Consider the following 13,189-nt stretch of genomic DNA (forward strand, 5'->3'; position numbering starts at 1 on the left):
AATGTCACTAACCCTCCAGAGATTAACCCCGGTGCCTTCATGCATATTACTACCTAAAATTACTAAGGAGGGGATAAATACCCCGAATATAAGCAAACATAAGACCCCCTTCAAACAGTCAAGAACACAAACTGTAAAGGATATATATCTGGCAGGCATTCTCCTCTAATCATAAGAGTCCTGGGATGGAGCTCTGGTTCGTGGTCTTCGTCTCTTTTGTTGCGGCTGGTTCTTATACTGTGGTAGGCGGAGCTGAGGGGGGAGACCCCCCCAATCATCCAGTCGTGGAATCGGGATGTTCCAAATGTCACAGAATTCCTGCAGCTCCTCAATCACGGAGAGCGTTGCCGTTATCCCATCTTTGGTGGCCGACAGAGCGAAAGGAAAGTTCCAGCGATAGGAGATGTCGTTCTCGCGTAAAATGTCCAGCAACGGTCGTAGTATCCGCCTCTTCTGAAGAGTGATCCCAGAGAGATCCTGATAAAGCTGTATGACATCACCATTGAAATCAAAGTTCTTGTTTTTCCGCGCCGCCAACATGAGGCGTTCCTTTAACTCGAAGTCATGCACACAACAGATAACGTCTCTCGGGTTTCCTCCCAGTGTTTTAGGCCTCAATGCTCTATGAGCTCTATCAAGCTTCACCTGCGTTTCCGGCTCTCCTAGTAGCGCCGAGAAAAGTGTTTGTAGCGTGGCACGAACATCCTCTTTGCCCTCCGCCTCCGATAGACCCCTCACTCGAATATTATTACGTCTTCCTCTGTTATCAAGGTCCTCCAGGTGCCTGGCCATATCTTGTAGTGTAACAGATTGAAAATGTAAAGTATGTTGCGTATGTGTAATCTGACGCTTTGAGTCCGCCTGTGCAGCTTCCAGAACATCAATTTTCTGCGTCATACACTGAATATCACGACGTACCTCTGAAATTTCAGATTTAAAAGCCTCTTTGACTTCAGCAATTAAGGATTTAAAGTCTTCTTTAGTAGGCAAATTCTGGAGATGAGCATGCCAATACGGTTCTGATGTCGATGGTCTCTTATCTGCCGTAGCGTCCATACTGTATGGCTCAGGTGATGATGCCCACTCTGGGGAGGGCGCTGCATAGCGAGTGAGGGTGGGGGTAGCACTCAACTCGTCCTCTGGCAACTGTGACCTAGGGATATATGGGACCCCAGGGATAAATTCCCCTGGCTGCGATAGTTGGGGGGATCTTAGGGGGAGGCCCTCAGAACGCTTCCCCTGTCCTCCATTTTCTTCCTGCTCTATGTCTATGGAGCTTTGCCCTTTTTCTGGGGCCTGTGACTGAGGTGAAGTGCTCCTGCAGGGTTTCTCACCTTTCATGAGATGCTGCCGGTCACCTTTGTCTGGGGTCCGCTGGGAAGCTGCCTTATTCTGGCGCTGCTGCGCCACAGGCGCGGCCTGCATCGTGATGGCGGGAGCATGGCGGGCAGTATGCGGGAGCGGTGCGGCGGTTGCCGACTGACCTCGCTTACCCGCTGCTGGAGTGGGAGCCATAGTGGGAACCTCAGCGGTCCGTGTCAGGTTCCTCGAGGCGCCGCCGGCTTTCCTGTCTTTCCGCGGGTCCGAGCTGGCTGTATTCACTGTTTTTAATGTTTTAATTCTATTCTTCACTTTGCAGCTGTGCGCTCGTATCTCCGAACCTATGGGGAGACACGCGCGCACACCTGCAATGTGAAGAATAGAATTAAAACATTAAAAACAGTGAATACTGGACCATTTAAGTGCAGAACACATTGAAAGAACACTATTCTTCACATTCCAGATGTTCGTGCACATCTCCTAACTTAGTGGGAGACACGCGCGAACACCTGGAAAGTGAAGAATAGTGTTATTTCAATGTGTTCTTACATGCAAAACATCAGTAAACATCTGGAATATTTTATTATGCACTGTTCTTTTAATGTTCTCTTTTACTAAAACAATGCTCGGGTCTCCCATTGACTTTAATGGGGTTCGTTATTCGATACGAACACCCGAGCATCAGGAAAAGCTCATGTCGAATAACGAGCATCTGAGCATTTTAGTGCTCGCTCAATCATTATAATTGTATTATATTATATGGAACCATCTTCATGGCCATTATTTTCCCAGCCATGAGAATGAGCTGACTGCCCAAGCCGCAAAAAGATAGAGCAGGTCCTATTCCTATCGTTAAGCATTGATAGATAGATAATATTTTAAGATGGATCATTAGGTAGATACAGTCACAACAAGACAGATATATTAGAAATTCCCCAACTAAGATATGTACAAATATGTACATAAAGAGATATATACAAATCTGGAGGTAATTAGATGGATCAGGCTGTGGATAAATGAAAGATATACATTAATAGATAGATAGCTGGATAGATAAATAGTCTATGTTCCTATGGAATTTTGTCCAATTGTAACAGTTGCTTTGGTCGTCACGGCTGCAGCATCCATCATCTCCATGGCAACCAGCCTGATTCTTCCCTGGGCATCGTGAGGGGATACTTCTGTATCATGTGAAATTAAAAGTGAACAAAGAGGAAGAAGAAAGATGTGGAGAGATGAAAGAATGAAAGGATCTAGGAGTGGGAGCTGCAGGAGGCACTTATAATACTGCAGATTACATGTAAATATATTTCACATGGATACAAGGAGATAGAGAAAATGAGTAAGTAAAACTGAAATAGAAATAATCAGAGGCAATCCATTAACACAACAGCAGAATGATTGCAAGCCTGAAAATAAAATTTCTATAAATTTAACTGAATTTGTTCCTTCAAGCTATCAAATGCTGCATGTAGGAAAATAAGTATATCAGGGGCGGATTAAGGGTATGCTAGGCCTTGGACTGTTTATGAGGTTTGGGGCTTAGGGCTATGTTCACATGCTGTGTGTGAATTACAGCAAGGGGAAGCTTTGTCGGGTCGCATATTCATTTACAGTATGCTGAAATGCTTGTTATTGTTTACATGCAAAACACGTGGCGCATGTTCCCAATGTGCAATATCCCCCTTCGGGTCTAGCCTTTCTTAGGGTAGCTGGAGGCATCCAAGGCCCAGAATATCGGAGTGGCACGCTATGATCATGGTGCTTGGTATTGGGAGCAAAGGATGGGCCTACAGCCTGACAGGACTCCGGCAGGTGGTGTGTGCAAGAAAAATGGAGGGAGAGGCTGATGGAATAGGTTTCTCTCTAGGGAAACCCCTGAGGAGTTTATAGGGATCCCTGGGTGATGAAGGATGGGGAGCCCGTGATGTTGAACAGCCTGATCCAGGGATCACATGAAGACACTTTGATCTAGGACTTAGTCTCCTGACTGCCCCAAGGTTTCAGGATGCAGGCCTGCTTCATGGTAGTGTGTCTGGATGGCAGCTCCTGCAGGAACTGCACACTGCTTCTTTGCTGACTACAACTGACTAAGTCCTCAGACCATGTGCTCCCGCCCACAAGGAGTTTTTATACTTCTGATGCACTGGATCATACACCACCAAAAATACAGCTGTGCGCATTCAGACTAACGTGGGGATATGTTGATATATAGTGATATATGTTGCAAGGAATACCTGCTTCCCCACAAAATTGCAGCAAACTCATGATTAGAATTTAATGCTGCTTCTTTGTGAGGAAACAGGGACTCCTTGCATCCCTAAGATGCTCGGAGTCCCGTCCTCTGCACTGGTCGATCCATGAAATCTGTCCAGCAGTTAGTCTTTCTCAAACCGACCACCGTCATGTCATAACATAATATTTAGGAAAAAAAATTAATATTTAAAGCGTAATTGTGATTTGAGATACATTTTTATAATGTGTGCAGAAGAATATTATGAAAATTTTTCTAATATACTTCATTAACAAAAAAAACTTCATGTAAATCTTCATGTAAAAAAAAATTGAAGCTGCTCCCTCTAAAAGAGATGTGTATTCCACCCTGTACAGTGTGTGTCTATAGAGGCTGCATGAGCTCACATTTAACATTGATCTCCCTGTGTTTGGTTATAAAGCTCTGGCAGTGAGGATAAACCCCTTCCCTTTCAGCTTGATCTTTGAAAATAACACTCATAGCATAATGCAGCCAGGGAGAGAACAGAAAGGGTTAAAACTCACAGTTGTGTAACAAACAAGAGAGGAGAGAGAGACCCCTCTTCAATCTGCTAGACCGATTTGCAAAGTAGAAGTACTGTAGCATCATCTATCCCATCACCTCCTCCTGACCCTGTTTTTGCCCAGGATCCGGTCCAGACAAGTACACAGCCATGGGAATGCACCCTTAGGCCCCTTGCACACTAACTGTTGCTTCTCTGGGCTGCAGTCGGGCATGCATACAACTGTGTGCAAGAGAGGAAGGAAGGGTGAGCACTTCCCACCCCTCCCTTGTCATTGAAAGTCGAATGGTCTGTTTTACAATGGTCTAATTTAACTGAAAGTGCTATTTCCATGTATAATGCTGCGTGCGGTGATTCACTAAGATCGTGCGCCAGAAATCATGAATCTGTCGCTTCCCTGCACTGTCCCAACAGAGTTCACCATCTTTTTTGTGGTGCACCTTTAACATTCACTGTGCTAAGCAATTTGCAAGTCAAATTTGCAAGTCGGTCGGAATCAGTTGGACCAACCGATGGCACGGCCCCTAGTTTGTGCCGCAGGGAAGCTAGCGCAGCTGTGCCACAAAAGGGTCACATGCAACACAATACAGGAGCAGACAATTCTTAAATACCTGTGAAAGCCATTTTAGTCTAGAAGAATGTGCACAGTCCGACAAAAGTGCAGCACAAAGCCTTTAGTAAATGTACCCCATTGTGTAATTCCATGGAGAAACAATTGAGTCAAGATAATAGTACACCACCATGTCCAAGTGCTAGCCGTGAAGAAAAGTTGAGAGCTTGATGAGAAGCTAATTATTTCTTTGTGGTCTCTTTTTTACTTCAATATATAATATTTTAAACCTGCAGTTAAAATGGCTGAAAATTAGATTAGAAAGTTTGGAACCCCAAATGATGTCACCAATTGCTTTCCATCAAATCCTTCAATAACAGAATCTAAGGTTGAAAATCGTTCTGAATCCGAGGAAAAGACCAGACTAGGAAATACCAGCTGGTGCTCATTTTCAAAATATATCCCCATGCCAACTTCTGTTGAATCAATCTGTTGCAGAGAAATATCTAATATTGATCCTTATCTTGAAACCTAACTTGTATTACTGGTCATGTGCATTTTCAATTCTGTGAGAACAGAGATTCTGTCCAGATTTCAAAGCACGCTATTGCACAAGTTAGAATACCTCCCCCTTATCACTTATGTTTTTTGTTATATGTGAATGTAGACCTAATTCCCTGCTATTCTCTGAAGACTATTTTCTTCCTTCCTTTTTCCTTCCACCCATTTCTCACATTTAATAGTAGATACTAAGTAATCTTGGTTCCATAAATTTAACTCTAGAGGTCTTCTGACCTAGGTCTTCATTGCAGTCTCGCATGTGCAGACTGCAGACTTTAAGGCCCCTTTCACACTTGCGTTTTTCACGCGCGTTTTCTGCGCGTGCTTTTGATGCGCAGAACTTGCATTGCTCTCTGACCCATTGTAATCAATGGGTCTTTTCAGACTTGCATTTTTTTTCACGCACACACGCGCGTTTTTTTTAACACGCGTTTAAATCTCGACATGCTCTACTTTTGCAAGTCACGCGCGTGAAAAACGCACCATACAAGTCTATGGAGATGCATCAAAAACGCATCGCACTCTGAGACACACGCAAGTGCAATGCAAGTGCAATGCGTTTTTCACGCATCAATTGCCATAGAAAAGATAGAGCTCAGTCCTGAGTCCATTTCACGCGCGTTTTCTGCGCGTGAAAAACGCATTGAAATTGCATTGAAATTGCATCAAAAACGCGCGTGAAAAACTGAGACACTGAACAAACTCTGACTGAAAACTGATTGCACTCTGATGCAAAATGCGCGTTTTTCACTGACCAAAAACTGATCGCACCCTGATCAAACTCTGAGGCCCCTTCTCCACTGGCGTTTTTCACGCGCGAGTTCTGCGCGTGCATTTGACGCGCAGAACTTGCATTGCACTCTGTCCCATTGTATTCAATGGGTCTTTCTTCATTTGCGTTGTTTTGCACGCGCGTGCTTGCGTTCGTTTGCACGCGCGTCAAAATCGCAGCATGCTCTATTTTTGCGATTCACGCGCATTTTTCACGCCCCATTCAAGTCTATGGGGACGTATCAAAAACGCATTGCACTCGCAAACATTGCAAGTGCAATGCGAGTGCAATGCGTTTTAAACGTAAGGGTTGCTAGGTTACCAGTATAACAGTATTTCCCCTGCTCGCGAACGATCATTTAATTAAAAAAACACAATGAAGAACAGTGAAGAATAGAATAAAACCAGTGAACACAGTGAACACAGTGAACACAGGATCATTTAAGATAAAAACACAGTGCAGAACACAGTGCAGAATAGATTACAGATGTTCGGCACATCTGCTTACTTGTCGGGAGACATTGCAGATGTATGGAAACATCTGCAATGTGTTCTTTACACACATATATATTGTTCTTCACATGCTATTTTGTTCGCACCGCTCCGCGCGTATCTCCCGACAAGTAAGCAGATGTGCCGAACATCTGTAATCTATTCTGCACTGTGTTCTGCACTGTGTTTTTATCTTAAATGATCCTGTGTTCACTGTGTTCACTGTTTTTATTCTATTCTTCACTGTTCTTCACATCTGCTAACTTGTCGGGAGATAATATACGCGCGCGGAACAGTGAAGAATAGATCGCAGATGTTTGCAACTTATCAGAAGACATTATTTTTCAATTAAATAAAACATTTTATTCCCGAACCTTGGTCCCTTTGAAAAAGTCCCATTGACTTAAAAAAACGCGCGTGAAAAACGCACCGAAAACGCAAAAAAACGCGAACAAAAATGAAACAAAAACGCAGCAAAAACGTCAGTTTTTCACGCATTGCACCCTGACGTGAAACGCAACGCTAGTTTGACGCGCAGAACTTGCATTGCACTCTGACCCATTGTTACCAATGGGTCTTTTCAGACTTGCATTTTTTTTCAAGCACACACGCGCGTTTTTTTTTTTAACGCGCGTTTAAATCTCGACATGCTCTACTTTTGCAAGTCACGCGCGTGAAAAACGCACCATACAAGTCTATGGAGATGCATCAAAAACGCATCGCACTCTGAGACACTTGCAAGTGCAATGCGTTTTTCATGCATCAATTGCCATAGAAAAGATAGAGCTCAGTCCTGAGTCCATTTCACGCGCATTTTCTGCGCGTGAAAAATGCATTGAAATTGCATTGCAATTGCATCAAAAACGCGCGTGAAAAACTGAGACACTGAACAAACTCTGACTGAAAACTGATTGCACTCTGATGCAAAATGCGCGTTTTTCACTGACCAAACCCTGATCGCACCCTGATCAAACTCTGACGTGAAATGCAACGCGAGTGTGGAAGGGGCCTAAGTGTTTAGCATTTAAGTTATTCCAGGATTGAACAAGGTTGGAACACATCATACTATATGTAAGTGACACATCACTAAACTTGCCCACAAATAATGCTGTTCGTAGCAATAACTATCATGTTCCCCCTATTCTCACATTTCCACCATTATCCCAATATTCCAACACCTACCTGTACTAATGAATTCTCTATATCACCATCTCTTCTGCGCTCTCATCTAATGGTTTCTGCTGATGCTTACCTGAGTGCTACACTCTGGGTTTGCAAACAGGAGCAACCACCGCATTCTCTATACTTCTCTTACCTGTTATCACTATCTCTGATACTCCTTGCTGCTGCTGACATTTCCCCCAATACAGGGCCTTTCAAACATATCCCCACCATTCCTCCAGTCTTCCGCCAGAGACCTCTCTCATCCAAATCTTGTAACCGCTCTACAACCTATCCACCTGACCTGCTCTCAACCACCTCCTTCACCCTCCCTCTCTGGAGCATTATGGAACGCAAGTTCCATATGCAACAAAGTCACTGATATTCATGACCTCTTTATTTCTTGGAAAGTGTTTTTCCTGGGCCTGATGGAAACATGGCTAAATCCTTCTGACACTGTTTCCTCTGCTGCGCTGTTATGGTTGCCTCCACTTTACCCACACTCCCCGGACCTGTAATAAACCTGGTGGAGGAGTTGGCATCCTCCTGTCTGACAGCTGCTCCTTCATCCTGACATCTACCTCATATTCACCTGCCTCTGTTCCCTATCCAATGTGTCTAGCTCTACTTTTCTCCTATCCGACCACAACTTACTTACTTTCTCTACCAATCTGGTTTCAACCTCTCCTGCAGTCCACATGCCTGTACACCCATGTAGGAATCTCAAACATCTGGATACCAACAAACTCTCTAAGACTCTCTTACCTCTTTCTTCCATATCCTCATTAAAGGAGGTAGAAACTGCTGCCGCCTTCTAAAACACCACAGTTTCTACAGCCCTGGACTCTGTAGCCCCCTCACTCTCACTACATCTAGACAACCTAAACAGCATCCCTGGCAAACCAACCTCACTAAACATCTAAGGCAAAGTGCCAGGAGTGCTGAAAGGTGTTGGAAGAAATCTCTCTCGAAGGAAGACCTTCTGTGATACAAAAAGGCAGTCTTCACCTACAAATCTGCACTTGCATATTCTAAATAGGATTACTTCATTAATCTTATGTCTTCTTTATTTCACTTCTACGTCCTCCTACAACCTCCCCAACCTCTCTCATTTCAGATGAGGAATTTGTCTCACACTCAAACAAAATAGACGACATCAACCGTAATCCCCTGCAACCCACCCACAATATCCAATCCCTATCCCTGTTAACCAACAGTATCCAATCCCAGTGCCTGTTAACTAACTTCTCTTCCCTTAAAGGGAACCTACCAGCACGATTCTGCCTATAAAGGTAGATCGGGTGGTAGGTGGATGAATGGGACGTGAGGATAGCCCCTTTTTGGCCTAATCCTCACGTCCCGGCTATTTTTTAGAAAACTTTAATCCTGGGATATGTAAATTTTTGTAAGTGGCTACTGGGGCGTGGAGTAGCCGGACATGAGGCTACAAGTCGCAGCTACTCCACACCCCAGTATCCTCTTTTCTCCTGTGCAAGCGCAGTATCTCGGGCCCCGGAGCTGCGGCCACGCAGCCGAAGGCCTGCATTCTGTGGAAAGTAATATTTTTGAAATAACCAAAATGTTGCACAACAAAATAACGGTGGGCTTTACCATTGGAATTAAACATTTTTTGAATATAATAGATTAGCAACAATAAATCAGGCTTGTTATTCAACTCTTTGAATATTGAACTATTTGCCACCAAAAAGGCCTCCTCCAAATCCCCTTATAGCCTTTACTAATCCTCACCGCACACATTTTTGGGGCAGCCACATCAATATACAAAGCTTAAAAAAACCTGAGTATGTAAGTTAACACCGAGGTGCCACATTTCATTATTAGGGTGGCTACATATGGCATTATATTACTAGGGAGGGTGCATGGGGCATTGCATCACTTGGAATTACATTACAGGGAGAGACTTTGACCAATAGAGACTGTGACTGTGGGCTAATAATTTTCTTTTCCAATAATTGGTAGTAAAATTATAGGTTTCAGCTTCTATATACATGTGTATATAGAATGTTTATATATGTTTATTTATAATATAAATATATATACCCATATATATATACAAATATATACACATAAATAATAAAATTTGTTTATCAACTGACAAAAAACTTATAGTTTCCTCAGTGAGCTCATCCTTAAATGCTTTCACTATGCCTGTAAAATTAAGAAAACCTTATCAGTCCCCTGAATAACACAACCATTAAATGTTGCAATCTGACAAGAACAAAAAAATATTAACATTTTATGCATTATACATGATAATTTAATCTGAGCGATCTTTGATATAAAATTCTGGTCAGCAATTTAAAAAAAAATAGAAGAATACAAACAATTACTAAAGATTGAAGGAACATTGACAGATGAGTCGGAGACGCCAATCCCGATAAATCCTTCCTGCCAAGTACCATTGTCAGTACCATTAAAATAAAAAAAGCAACACTACACATGCAGACTTGGGGCTTACCTGTTGTCGGTAACTGTCGGAGACACCAATCCCAATAAATCAGCATTGATAGATCCTGTTAAAACACAACCCAAACATATCTATTTCTCATGCTTTTTAGGTGATTCAAGTAGCACTCATAGCACCTGGAAAAAAGTAGACCTAATGGCAGAATTCCTACAAAATTTTTTTGTTAATTTGAACTAAATAACACTACACTTTGTTCTATAGTAATCAGATTTATGATACAAAATGTTAACCAAATTCTATGAAAGTAACTTACCTCAACTAAACTGTCCAGTACAATCGGATAAATCAACTGTAAACTAGAAAAAAAAACCTAGAAAAGCACTATTAATAAAAAAAAACACAGTAGACGAACTTTCAAAAAAACTTTACTCTGTACCCAAACCATTGAAGTCAGAATCTTGCTCACAGAGGTCTATTTCATAGTATCATAGTATATAAGGCTGGAAGGAGACGCAAGTCCATCAAGTCCAACCTTCAAGAATTAAATAAATGTTTTATCCCCATAACCCGTGATATTTTTTCTCTCCAGAAAGTCATCCAGGCCTCTCTTGAACATGTACATAGAGTCGGCCATAACAACCTCCTGCGGCAGAGAGTTCCATAGTCTCACTGCTCTTACAGTAAAGAACCTTTGTCTATGGTGATGGTAAAATCGCCTCTCCTCTAGGCGTAGAGGATGCCCCCTTGTCCTGGTCACAGGCCTAGGTATAAAAAGATCTTTGGAGAGATCCTTGTACTGTCCGTTCAGGTATTTGTACATTGTAATGAGGTCTCCCCTCAGTCGTCTTTTTTCTAAACTGAATAATCCCAAATTTTGTAATCTGTCAGTGTATTCTAATCCCCCCATTCCCCTAATAATCCTGGTTGCTCTCCTCTGCACCCGTTCCAGCTCTATTATATCCTTTTTATACACTGGTGCCCAAAACTGTACACAATATTCCATGTGTGGTCTGACCAGGGATTTGTATAAGGGCAAAACTATGTCTTTATCATGAGAATCTATTCCTCTCTTGATACATCCCATTATTTTATTTGCTTTAGCAGCAGCCGCCTGGCTCTGGTAACTAAAATTAAGTTTACCATCCACCAATACGCCCAAGTCCTTTTCAGCTTCAGTTTTACTAAGTAATTGACCGTTTAGAACATAATTATACTTTTTGTTTCCATGGCCCAAGTGCATAACTTTACATTTATCTACATTAAACCTAATTCATGCAGAACCCGGGGGTGTATGCCATCTGGCCCCGGTGATTTATCTATCTTAGTGGTTGCGAGGCGGCGCCGTACCTCTTCCTGGGTTAAACTGTTGACATTATAAAAAGAATTAACATTATTCCTCATTGTGTCTTCCACCAGGGGATTTTCCTGGGTAAAGACAGTTGAGAAGGCGACATTCAGTAGATTGGCCCTTTCCTCATCTCCTTCCACCATGACCCCCATGTTATTTCTAAGGGGACCCACACTCTCTGTTTTTAGTTTCTTATCATTTATATACTTGAAAAATAATTTGGGATTATTTTTGCTCTCCCTGGCAATATTTCTCTCAGTCTCTATTTTTGCGGCCTTTATCTGCTTTTTACAGGATTTATTTTTCTCTCTATAATCCTGTAATGCCTCATCGCTACCTTCACGTTTTAGCACCTTAAACGCTTTATCTTTCTCGCTTATTGCTTTCCTTACAAGACTAGTTAGCCACATAGGGTTTTTCTTGTTCCTTTTATGCTTTTTCCCATAAGGTATGTGTTTCTCACAGGACTTTTTCAGAATATATGAGAAAAAGTCCCATTTTTGGGGGGGGCTTTTGTCCTTGAGAGCATTATCCCAGTCTATGCCTTTAAGGTCTTCCCTTAGTTGCTGAAAATTTGCCCTCCTGAAGTTTAGAGTGTTGGTTGCCCCTTCACTAACGCTCTTAGTAAAGCGTAATACAAAATCAATGATATTATGATCACTATTCCCCAGGTTCCCCCCAACCTGTAGTTTTGATATCCTATCAGGTCTGTTGGTAAGGATAAGGTCCAGCAGTGCCCCCCCTCTTGTTGGCTCCAGGACTAGTTGCGACAGGTAATTGTCTTTTGTTGTTGACAAGAACCTGCTACCTTTGAAGGACCTGCAGGTTTCTGCCCCCCAGTCAATATCTGGGTAATTGAAGTCCCCCATGATAAGTACTTCACCATGCTTTGAAGCCGCATCCATTTCACTTATCAGCATTTCCTCTGCTGCCTCCATTATATTTGGAGCCTTATAACAAACCCCTAGTAATATTTTATTTTTATTTTTCCCTCCTCTTATCTCCACCCATAGGGACTCCACATTTGCATTTGTGTTACTGATGTCATTTCGCAAGACGGGCTTGAGGCAAGAATTCACATATAAACAAACCCCTCCCCCTTTTTTATTTATACGATCCTTTCTAAAAAGACTATAACCATCTATAGTAACAGCCCAGTCATAGCTACTGTCCAGCCATGTCTCGCTGATACCCACTATATCATATTTCCGTTCCAACATCAAGAGTTCCAGTTCCTCCATTTTGTTTGTGAGGCTTCTGGCATTTGTGTACATACACTTTATATGGTTTTTCCTGTCCGTTTTCCTTTTGTCCTTATTCCCCAATCTCATTCCAGCCCCCCTTCCTCCCCCATGGACTATGACCCTTCCCAGCTCTCTATGTACACCGTCTATTTGCCCTGCACAAGTGTAATTGCCCTCCCCCCAGGTCTCTAGTTTAAACACTCCTCCAACCTTCTAGCCATTTTTTCCCCTAAAACAGCGGCCCCCTCCCCATTGAGGTGCAGCCCATCCCTACTGTAGAGCCTGTAGCCCACAGAAAAGTCATCCCAGTTCTCCATGAACCCAAACCCCTCCTTCCTACACCAACTTTTGAGCCACTTATTTACCTCCTTGATCTCCCGCTGCCTTTCTGGTGTGGCACGTGGTACAGGCAGTATTTCGGAGAAAATTACCTTTGAGGTCCTTGCCCTGAGCTTATGGCCTAAATCTCTGAAATCATTTTTAAGGACCTTCCACCTACCTGTTACTTTGTCATTAGTGCCAATGTGGACCATGACC

The 13,189-nt window shown here is 42.7% G+C and overlaps 1 long non-coding RNA gene across 1 annotated transcript in view; it reads right to left on the reverse strand.

Moving 5' to 3' along the window:
* Positions 1-10,118: 10,118 nt before the first annotated feature.
* Positions 10,119-13,189, reverse strand: part of LOC140076604 (uncharacterized) — a 38,697-nt gene continuing 35,626 nt past the window's right edge. Inside the window, exon 3 of the long non-coding RNA XR_011849624.1 lies at positions 10,119-10,166. This is a non-coding gene — a long non-coding RNA (uncharacterized lncRNA). The remainder of the gene's footprint in view (positions 10,167-13,189) is intronic.

This window comes from Engystomops pustulosus, chromosome 9 (genome assembly GCF_040894005.1).
Source record: "Engystomops pustulosus chromosome 9, aEngPut4.maternal, whole genome shotgun sequence".
Lineage (NCBI taxonomy): Eukaryota > Metazoa > Chordata > Amphibia > Anura > Leptodactylidae > Engystomops > Engystomops pustulosus.